The sequence below is a fragment of the Triticum aestivum genome, chromosome 5D (assembly GCF_018294505.1).
Source record: "Triticum aestivum cultivar Chinese Spring chromosome 5D, IWGSC CS RefSeq v2.1, whole genome shotgun sequence".
Lineage (NCBI taxonomy): Eukaryota > Viridiplantae > Streptophyta > Magnoliopsida > Poales > Poaceae > Triticum > Triticum aestivum.
In genome coordinates, this window is record NC_057808.1 from 118,782,844 (window position 1) to 118,794,524 (window position 11,681).

The window sequence follows — 11,681 nt, forward strand, 5'->3', positions numbered from 1 at the left end:
GCCATATCAAGAACACGAGAGAGAGAGAGAGAGATCAAACACATAGCTACTGGTACATACCCTCAGCCCCGAGGGTGAACTACTCCCTCCTCGTCATGGAGAGCGCCGGGATGATGAAGATGGCCACCGGTGAGGGATTCCCCCTCCGGCAGGGTGCCGGAATAGGGTCCCGATTGGTTTTTCGTGGCTACAAAGGCTTGCGGCGGCGGAACTCCCGATCTAGGTTATGTTCTGGGGCTTTCTGTATATACAAGAGGTTTTGGCATCGGGAACAAGTCAGGGGGGGTCTCCGGGGCGGCCACGAGGTAGGGGGCGCGCCCCCCACCCTCATGGGTGCCTCGGGACTCTTCTGGCCCATCTCTGATGCTCCGTGGGCTTCTTCTGGTCCAAAAATAATCTCCGTCAATTTTCAGGTCAATTGGACTCCGTTTGGTTTTCCTTTTCTGCGATACTCAAAAACAAGGAAAAAACAGAAACTGGCACTAGGCTCTAGGTTAATAGGTTAGTCCCAAAAATCATATAAAATAGCTATAAATGCATATAAAACATCCTAGATGGATAATATAATAGCATTGAACAATCAAAAATTATAGATACGTTGGAGACGTATTAGCATCCCCAACCTTAATTCCTGCTCGTCCTCGAGTAGGTAAATGATAAAAACAGAATTTTTGATGTGGAATGCTACCTAACATATTTATCAATGTAATCTTCTCTATTGTGGTAAGAATATTCAGATCCATAAGATTAAAAACAAAAGTTTAATATTGACATGAAAACAATAATACTTCAAGCATACTAACAAAGCAATTATGTCTTCTCAAAATAACATGGCCAAAGAAAGCTATCCCTACAAAATCATATAGTCTGGCTATGCTCTATCTTCATCACACAAAATATTTAAATCATGCACAACCCCGGTTTCAGCCAAGCAATTGTTTCATACTTTGGTATTCTCAAACTTTTTCAACTTTCACGCAATACATGAGCGTGAGCCATGGACATAGCACTATAGGTGGAATAGAACATGGTGGTTGTGGCAAAGACAAAAAGTAGGAAGATAGTCTCACATCAACTAGGCGTATCAACGGGCTATGGAGATGCCCATCAATAGATATCAATGTGAGTGAGTAGGGATTGCTATGCAACGGATGCTCTAGAGCTATAAGTGTATGAAAGCTCAACAAAAGGAACTAAGTGGGTGTGCATCCAACTCGCTTGCTCACGAAGACCTAGGGCATTTTGAGGAAGCCCGTCATAGGAATATACAAGCCAAGTTCTATAATGAAAAATTCCCACTAGTATATTAAAGTGTCAACATAGGAAACTCTCTATCATGAAGATCATGGTGCTACTTTGAAGCACAAGTGTGGTAAAAGGATAGTAGCATTGCCCCTTCTCTCTTTTTCTCTCTCTTTTTTTGGCCTTCTCTTTTTTTTGGCCTCTTTTTTTATTTTTTATTTTTCGTCCGGAGTCTCATCCCGACTTGTGGGGGAATCATAGTCTCCATCATCCTTTCCTCACTGGGACAATGCTCTAATAATGAAGATCATCACACTTTTATTTACTTACAACTTGATGCTTTGAACAAAATATGACTCTATATGAATGCCTCCGGCGGTGTACCGGGATGTGCAATGAATCAAGAGTGACATGTATGAAAGAATTATGAATGGTGGCTTTGCCACAAATACGATGTCAACTACATGATCATGCAAAGCAATATGACAATGATGAAGCGTGTCATAATGAACGGAACGGTGGAAAGTTGCATGGCAATATATCTCGGAATGGCTACGGAATATGCCATAATAGGTAGGTATGGTGGCTGTTTTGAGGAAGGTATGGTGGGTGTATGGTACCGGCGAAAGTTGCACGGCACAAGAGAAGCTAGCAATGGTGGAAGGGTGAGAGTGCGTATAATCCATGGACTCAACATTAGTCATAAGGAACTCACATACTTATTGCAAAAATCTACAATTCATCAAAACAAAGTACTAAACGCATGTTCCTAGGGGAAGGGTTGGTAGGAGTTAACCATCGCGCGATCCCGACCTCCACACAAAGGATGACAATCAATAAATAAATCATGCTCCGACTTCATCACATAACGGTTCACCATACGTGCATGCTACGGGAATCACAAACTTTAACACAAGTATCTCTCAAATTCACAACTACTCAACTAGCATGACTCTAATATCACCATCTTCATATCTCAAAACAATCATAAGGAATCAAACTTCTCATAGTATTCAATGCACTTTATATGAAAGTTTTTATTATATCCCTCTTGGATGCCCATCATATTAGGACTCTATTCATAACCAAAGCAAATTACCATGCTGTTCTAAAGACTCTCAAAATAATATAAGTGAAGCATGAGAGTTCATCTATTTCTTCAAAATAAAACCACCGCCGTGCTCTAAAAGGATATAAGTGAAGCACTAGAGCAAATGACAAACTACTCCAAAAGATATAAGTGAAGATCAATGAGTAGTTGAATAATTATGTAACTATGTGAAGACTCTCTAACATTTAAGAATTTCATATCTTGGTATTTTATTCAAACAGCAAGCAAAAGAAAAGAAAATAAAATAACACTCCAAGCAAAACACATATCATGTGGTGAATAAAATATAGCTCCAAGTAAAGTTACCGATGAATGAAGACAAAAGAGGCGATGCCATCCGGGGCATCCCAAGCTTAGGCTCTTGGTTATCCTTGAATATTACCTTGGGGTGCCTTGGGCATCCCCAAGCCTAGGATCTTGCCACTCCTTATTCCATAGTCCATCGAATCTTTACCCAAAACTTGAAAACTTCACAACACAAAACTCAACAGAAAACTTGTAAGCTCCGTTAGTATAAGAAAATAAATCACCACTTAGGTACTGTTGTGAACTCATTCTAAATTCATATTGGTGTAATATCTACTGTATTCCAACTTCTCTATGGTTCATACCCTCCTATACTACTCATAGATTCATCAAATAAGGAAACAACACAATGAAAACAGAATCTGTCAAAAACAGAACAGTCTATAGTAATCTGTATCATTCGAATACTTCTGTAAGTCCAAAAATTCTGAAATAAATTGGTGGACATGAGGAATTTGTCTATTAATCTTCTGCAAAAAGAATCAACCTAAAAGCACTCTCCAGTAAAAAAAACAGCTAATCTCGTGAGCGCAAAAGTTTCTGTTTTTTACAGCAAGATCGCAAAGACTTCACCCAAGTCTTCCCAAAGGTTCTACTTGGCACAAACACTAACTAAAACATAAAACCACATCTAAACAGAGTCTATATGAATTATTTATTACTTAACAGGAGCAAAAAGCAAAGAACAAAAATAAAATTGGGTTGCCTCCCAACAAGCGCTAACATTTAACGCCCCTAGCTAGGCATGATGATTTCAATGATGCTCACATAAAACATAAGAATTGAAAAATAAAGAGAGCATCATGGAGAATATGACTAGCACATTTAAGTCTAATCCACTTCCTATGCATAGGGATTTTGTGAACAAACAACTTGTTGGAGCAAGAATCATCTAGCATCGGAAGGAAAAACAAGCATAGCTTCAAGATTTTCAACACATAGAGAGGAAACATGATAATATTGCAATATGTAGAAGCATATGATCCTCTCTCATAATAATTTTCAGTAGCATCATGAATGAATTCAACCATATAACCAGCACATAAAGCATTCTTTTCATGATCTACTTGGATAGAAATTTTACTACTCTCCACATAAGCAAATTTCTTCTCATTAGGAATAGTAGTGGGAGCAAACTCAACAAAATAACTATCATGTGAAGCATAATCCAATTGAATATTAAAATCATGATGACAAGTTTCATGGTTATATTTATGCTTTATAGCATACGTGTCATCACAATAATCATCATAAATAGGAGGCATGCTTTCATCATAATAAATTTGCTCATCAAAACTTGGGGGACTAAACATATCATCTTGATCAAACATAACATCCCCAAGCTTGTGGCTTTGCATATCATTAGCATCATGGGTATTCAAAGAATTCATACTAACAACATTGCAATCATGCTCATCATTCATATATTTTATGCCAAGCATTCTATGTAATTCTTCTTCTAGTACTTGAGCACAATTTTCCTTCCCATCATTTTCACCAAAGAAATTAAAAAGATGAAGCATATGAGGCAACCTTAATTCCATTTTTTGTAGTTTTCTTTTATAAACTAAACTAGTGATAAAACAAGAAACTAAAAGATTCGATTGCAAGATCTAAAGATATACCTTCAAGCACTCTGTAACGCCCAAGATGCGGCTATATCTCCCACGTGTCGAGGCACGACTTAGAGGCATAACCGCATAGTGGTTTTGTCGCAAGAAGGGTCATCTTCACACAATCCCATGTAATGAACAAGAATGGGATAAAGAGTTGGCTTACAATCGCCACTTCACACAATACATAAATATCATTCATACATCATCCAAAATACAATCATATAGACCGACTACGGCCAAAATCCAGATGAAAATAAGACAACCCCAAATGCTAGATCCCCGATCGTCCCAACTGGGCTCCACTACTGATCATCAGGAAAAGACACATAGTAACGACCACGTTCCTCGTCGAACTCCCACTTAAGATCGACGCCATCATCTGCACTGGCATCGTCGGCACCTGCAACTGTTTTGGAAGTATCTGTGAGTCACGGGGACTCAGCAATCTCACACCCGCGAGATCAAGACTATTTAAGCTTATAGGACAAGAGGTGCAAAGAGGTGGAGCTGCAGCGGCAAAAGCATATATGGTGGCTAACTTGCGCAAATGAGAGCGAGAAGAGAAGCAATGGAACGGACGTCATCTAGCAATGACCAAGAAGAGGTCCTGAACACCTACTTACGTCATACATAACACAGACCGTGTTCACTTCCCGGACTCCGCCGAGAAGAGACCATCACGGCTACACACGCACTTGGTGTATTTTAATTGGGTCAAGTGACAAGTTATCTACAACCGGACATTAACAAATTCCCATCTGCCTCATAACCGCGGGCACGGCTTTCGAAAGATAATACCCTGCAGGGGTGTCCCAACTTAGCCCATCATAAGCTCTCACGGTCAACGAAGGATAAACCTTCTCCCGGAAAGACCCGATCAGTCTCGGAATCCCGGTTTACAAGACATCTCGACAATGGTAAAACAAGACCAGCAAAGCCGCCCGAATGTGCCGACAAATCCCGATAGGAGCTGCACATATCTCGTTCTCAGGGCACACCGGATGAACACTACGTACAGCTAAAACCAATCCTCGAGTTTCCCCAAGGTGGCGCTGCAAGTGGCTCTAGTTTGGACCAGCACTCAGAGGAACACTGGCCCGGGGGTTTAAAATAAAGATGACCCTCGGGCTCTAGAAAACCCGGGGGAAAAAGGTATAGGTCGCAAATGGTAAAACCAAGGTTGGGCCTTGCTGGAGGAGTTTTATTCAAGGCGAACTGTCAAGGGGGTCCCATAAATCACCCGACCGCGTAAGGAACGCAAACTCAAGGAACATAATCCCGGTATAACAGTAACTAGGGCGGCAAGAGTGGAACAAAACACCAGGCATAAGGCCGAGCCTTCCACCCTTTACCAAAATATATAGATGCATTAATTAAATAAGAGATATTGTGATATCCCAACATATCCATGTTCCGACATGGAACAAACTTCAACTTCACCTGCAACTAGCAACGCTATAAGAGGGGCTGAGCAAAAGCGGTAACATAGCCAAACAACGGTTTGCTAGGAAAGGATGGTTAGGGCTGACATGGCTAAAATAGGAGACATGATATAGCAAGTGATAGGTAGCGGAGCATGGCAATAGAGCGAACAACTAGCATAGCAAAGATAGAAGTGATTTCGAGGGGTGGTCATCTTGCCTGCAAGATTCTCAGAGTTGTCGAAAGCTTGATCCTCGTAAGCGTACTCGACAGGTTCCTCGTTCACGAACTCGTCTCCCGGCTCTACCCAAGACAAGAACACAAACAAACGGAACCACAATCAACAACGAGAAATGCGCAAGCAACATGATGCAAGACATGTATGATATGCAAGATATGATATGCGATGCATATGCGTGCTCCGGAAGGAAAATGATGAACATGGCAGTAACTTGGCAAACCAAGCATGCCACTGGAAAGATGAGATGATTTCGGTCGAAATCGATATAAAGATCACCGGAATCGGATGCACGGTTTGCAAATGGCAAGCAAAACAAGAATGACACTAATCTGCGATAAACAGCAAGATAGCACTTAAAATACAACAAGTAACAATGCTACAGCACCCCAACATAGCAACAAAGCACATGGCAGTAATCTACAGGAGATGCTTGACAAAAGATGAACACTGAGCTACGGCTAGTTCACAACATATCAAGCTCAAACAAGCATGGCAAAAGTGCAAAAGATTACAGGTTCACAGACTTGGTGAAAAACTGGACATGGCAGAAATCAGCATCAGGTAGCAATGTTCAGAGCACGAAATCAACATGCTACAGGAACTTAACATAGCAAAACAAGGCATGGTAGTGTTCTACTAAATGCACATGACAAAAGTCCCTTACTGACCATAAGCCAAAAAGGACCATAAGATATGATGGAAAACATGTAAACATAGCAAGTTTCGTTATCAGGTTTCAGACTTAGCAGAAAACAGAGCATGGCAGAAATATTAATATGTAGGCCTCTTTGTGAGCTTGATGCACTCACTACAGAGCAATGCATGACAAACCAAGCATACCTACAGCAAGATGGCATGATTATGAAGCTATCCATGGCAAGAACAATTGCATAGCATGTATGGATCAACTACAATAAGCTTGGCAAAAATGCATATCATGTTAAGAATCTGCCAGAAATATTTTATAGCAAAAGTAGAGCAAGATTGAGTCATGCTATGGCACTCTAAAATTGCAAACAATTGCAGGAATGGATCAATTACAACTATATCTACAAAACATCCTTACTGAACATCTCCAAAATATGCATGGATCTCTCTGTAGCATCAAGTTTACATGGCAACAAAATTACAGCAGACAAGGACTTAGAGAAATCACTAGTCCATGAAATCGGAAATATTACGGGGCCTACTTTGCATGCTTGTGCTAGTCACCACAGAGATCACAAAAATACATGGACTATACCACTGGAAAGATGGCATGGCATACTTCAAAACACATGTAGAGCTCATGCTCAAAAGATGCACAGAATAAATGATACAAAAATGACAAATCTCCAAGTTCTGATAAGAACCAGAGATTAACAGCAACTAGCCCTCTTCCAACGAAGATTTGGGCATCAAGATGACCTCTAATGAACATGGTGCAATTGAACAAAATGAAGAGCATCGTGAGACAAACAATTTGACATATTACACGCACGAATCGGAGCTACATGCAAGAAGTTATTGCATCTCGAACAGGAGCACATGCTGATGAAATTCTCAGACTTAGAAAAATAACGGAGCGAGGGAAGTCAACGGGGAGGAGTTACCAGATCGGATCGAAGCCTCGCTACAGGAACTCGGGCTCGCTCGCCGGAGGAGAAGAAGGGCCGGCGATCGGCGGTCGCCGGCGGAGGAGGAGGGGCCCGGGGGCGGCGGTCGCCGGCGGCGGGCGGCGGCGGAGACGGCTGGGCCGGCCGGTGGCGGCGGCGGCGACCGGCCGGCGGAGGAGGCGCGGCGGCGCGGGAACCCGGGCGGCGGACGCGGGCACGAGGCCCGAGGCGGCGGCGGCGGGAGGAGACGGGCCGGAGGGCCGGCGAGGGGCCTGCGGGCCGGCGGCGCGGTGGAGAGGCCGGCGGGACACGTGTCGCGCTCTGATTGGTCGGGGCGCGGCGGCGGACGTTGTCCGGCGGCGGCTGGACGCGTCCGCCCGCGGAGAGGAAATTAGGGTTTCGTCTGAGATTTCGTTTTTCGGGATGCCCACTCATTAATAGGTAGAGGGAGCTAGGAGGCTCCAAATGAGGTGCGGTTTTCGCCCACACGATCGTGATCGAACGACCTAGAGCATGGAAGAGAGTTTGGTGGGTTTTGGGCTGGTTTTGGAGGGGGTTTTTGCTGGACACTCAAATGGACTTTGCGGATGCCCGGTTAACCGTTGGAGTACCAAACGACCTCCGAATGGAACGAAACTTGACCGGTAGTCTCCGGGTGGTATATTAAGACCACTTGACAAGCCTCGGTCCATTCCGAGAAAGTTTGACACACGCACACGAAAGAAAACAAGAGGGGTGCACCGGAGGAGATAGGAGCGCCGGATTGGAAAACGGACAACGGGGAAAATGCTCGGATGCATGAGACGAACACGTATGCGAATGCAATGCACATGATGACATGATATGAAAATGCATGACATGACAAAATACAAAACGAAAGACAAAACCCGACAACGGAGGGAAAAACATATCACATAGCCGGAAATGGCAAGAGTCGGAGTTACAAATATGGCAAGTTACATGCGGGGTGTTACAACACTCCACCACTACGAGAGGATCTCGTCCCGAGATCTAGGACTGAAAGAACTCCGGATATTCGGAACGGAGATGGTCCTCGCGTTCCCAGGTGGCTTCCCGGTCGGAATGGTGCGACCACTTCACTTTCAGGAATTTGATAGACTTGTTGCGAGTCTTGCGCTCAGTTTCTTCAAGAATAGCAACTGGGTGCTCATGATAAGACAAATCTTCTTGGAGGTCAATCTCTTCGAAGTCGATAGTGCGCTCAGGCGTCTTGAAGCACTTGCGGAGCTGTGACACGTGGAACACATCGTGCACGTTCGCGAAGTTGGAAGGAAGCTCAAGTTGATAGGCGAGGTCGCCTCTTTTGCCAATGATCTTGAAAGGACCCACGTATCTAGGGGCAAGCTTCCCTTTGATACCGAAGCGACGAGTGCCTTTCATTGGAGAGACGCGGAGGTAGACATGGTCTCCGATCTCGAAAGCCAAATCACGATGCTTACTATCATAGTAACTCTTCTGGCGCGATTGCGCGGCTTTGAGATTATCACGGATGACTTTACACATTTCTTCAGCTTCAGTGATTAAGTCATTGCCAAGAAGTTGGCGTTCACCAGTCTCTGACCAATTGAGAGGAGTACGGCACTTTCTGCCATATAAAATCTCGAATGGGGCTTTGCCCGAACTCGCTTGGAAGCTGTTGTTGTAGGAGAATTCAGCATAAGGAAGACAATCTTCCCATTTCATGCCAAAGGAAATGACACAAGCCCTGAGCATATCTTCAAGAATTTGATTGACTCGCTCGACTTGGCCACTAGTTTGAGGATGGAAAGCTGTGCTGAAGCGAATATTAGTGCCCATGGCCTTCTGGAAGGAGTCCCAGAACTTAGAGGTGAAGATGCTTCCACGATCTGAAGAAATCAATTGTGGAATGCCATGCAAGGAGACAATTCTGGAGGTGTAGAGCTCTGCCAGCTGAGCTGCTGTGATGGATTCTTTGATAGGAAGGAAATGAGCCACTTTAGAGAGCTTGTCAATGACAACGAAGATAGCGTCATTTCCGCGCTTGGACTTGGGAAATCCAGTCACGAAGTCCATTTCGATGTGATCAAACTTCCATTCCGGAATAGCAAGAGGTTGGAGGAGACCAGCTGGTCGTTGGTGTTCTGCTTTCACTCTTCGGCAGACATCACATTCATTCACGAATTGAGCAATTTCTCGCTTCATTCGAGTCCACCAATACGACTGCTTGAGGTCATGATACATCTTCGTACTTCCAGGATGAATGGAAAGGAGAGAATTGTACGCCTCGTTCATTATGACTTTCCTTAGATCACCTTTCGGAACCACAAACCGGTCCTCGAAGAACAAAGTGTCTCTGTCATCAATGCGATAGCACTTGTATTTGGAAAGACCCTTGTCGATACCACGTTTCACCTTCTTCACCATGGCATCCAGGAGTTGTGCCTCACGAATTTGATCTTCCAAAGTAGGAGATACTATGAGGTTGGCAAGAACGCCTTGAGGAACAACTTGGAGATTCAGCTTGCGGAAAGCTTCACAAAGATCCGGTTGGAAAGGCTTGAGGATTAAGCTGTTGCAATAAGCTTTCCTGCTTAAAGCATCTGCAATGACATTTGCTTTGCCTGGAGTATATTCGATACTCGGATTGTACTCTTGAATCATTTCGACCCATCGAGTCTGCCTGAGGTTGAGGTTGGGCTGAGTGAAGATATACTTGAGACTCTTGTGATCAGTGAAAATGTCCACTTGTCTTCCCAACAAGAGATGTCTCCACGTAACCAACGCATGGACAACTGCCGCCAACTCAAGATCGTGAGTGGGATAGTTCTTCTCGTTGGGCTTCAACTGCCGAGAGGTATAGGCCACAACTTTCTTCTCTTGCATTAACATAGCACCGAGACCTTGGAGAGAAGCATCACAGAAAACTTCATACGGCTTGGATTCATCAGGAGGAGTCAAGACAGGAGCTGTGACTAGTTTCTGTTTGAGAGTGTTGAAAGCAACGTCACAGCATGTATGGATCAACTACAATAAGCTTGGCAAGATTGCAAATCATGTCAAGAATCTGCCAGAAATATTTTATAGCAAAAGTAGAGCAAGATTGAGTCATGCTATGGCACTCTAAAATTGCAAACAATTGCAGGAATGGATCAATTACAACTATATCTACAAAACATCCTTACTGAACATCTCCAAAATATGCATGGATCTCTCTGTAGCATCAAGTTTACATGGCAACAAAATTACAGCAGACAAGGACTTAGAGAAATCACTGTCCCTGGAATCAGAAATATTACGGGGCCTACTTTGCATGCTTGTTCTAGTCACCACAGAGATCACAAAAATACATGGACTATACCACTGGAAATATGGCATGGCACACTTCAAAACACATGTAGAGCTCATGCTCAAAAGATGCACAGAATAAATGATACAAAAATGACAAATCTCCAAGTTCTGATAAGAACCAGAGATTTACAGCAACTAGCCCTCTTCCAACGAAGATTTGGGCATCAAGATGACCTCTAATGAACATGGTGCAATTGAACAAAATGAAGAGCATCGTGAGACAAACAATTTGACATATTACACGCACGAATCGGAGCTACATGCAAGAAGTTATTGCATCTCGAACAGGAGCACATGCTGATGAAATTCTCAGACTTAGAAAAATAACGGAGCGAGGGAAGTCAACGGGGAGGAGTTACCAGATCGGATCGAAGCCTCGCTACAGGAACTCGGGCTCGCTCGCCGGAGGAGAAGAAGGGCCGGCGATCGGCGGTCGCCGGCGGAGGAGGAGGGGCCCGGGGGCGGCGGTCGCCGGCGGCGGGCGGCGGCGGAGACGGCTGGGCCGGCCGGTGGCGGCGGCGGCGGCCGGCCAGCGGAGGAGGCGCGGCGGCGCGGGAACCCGGGCGGCGGACGCGGGCACGAGGCCCGAGGCGGCGGCGGCGGGAGGAGACGGGCCGGAGGGCCGGCGAGGGGCCTGCGGGCCGGCGGCGCGGTGGAGAGGCCGGCGGGACACGTGTCGCGCTCTGATTGGTCGGGGCGCGGCGGCGGACGTTGTCCGGCGGCGGCTGGACGCGTCCGCCCACGGAGAGGGGAAATTAGGGTTTCGTCTGAGATTTCGTTTTTCGGGATGCCCACTCATTTATAGGTAGAGGGAGCTA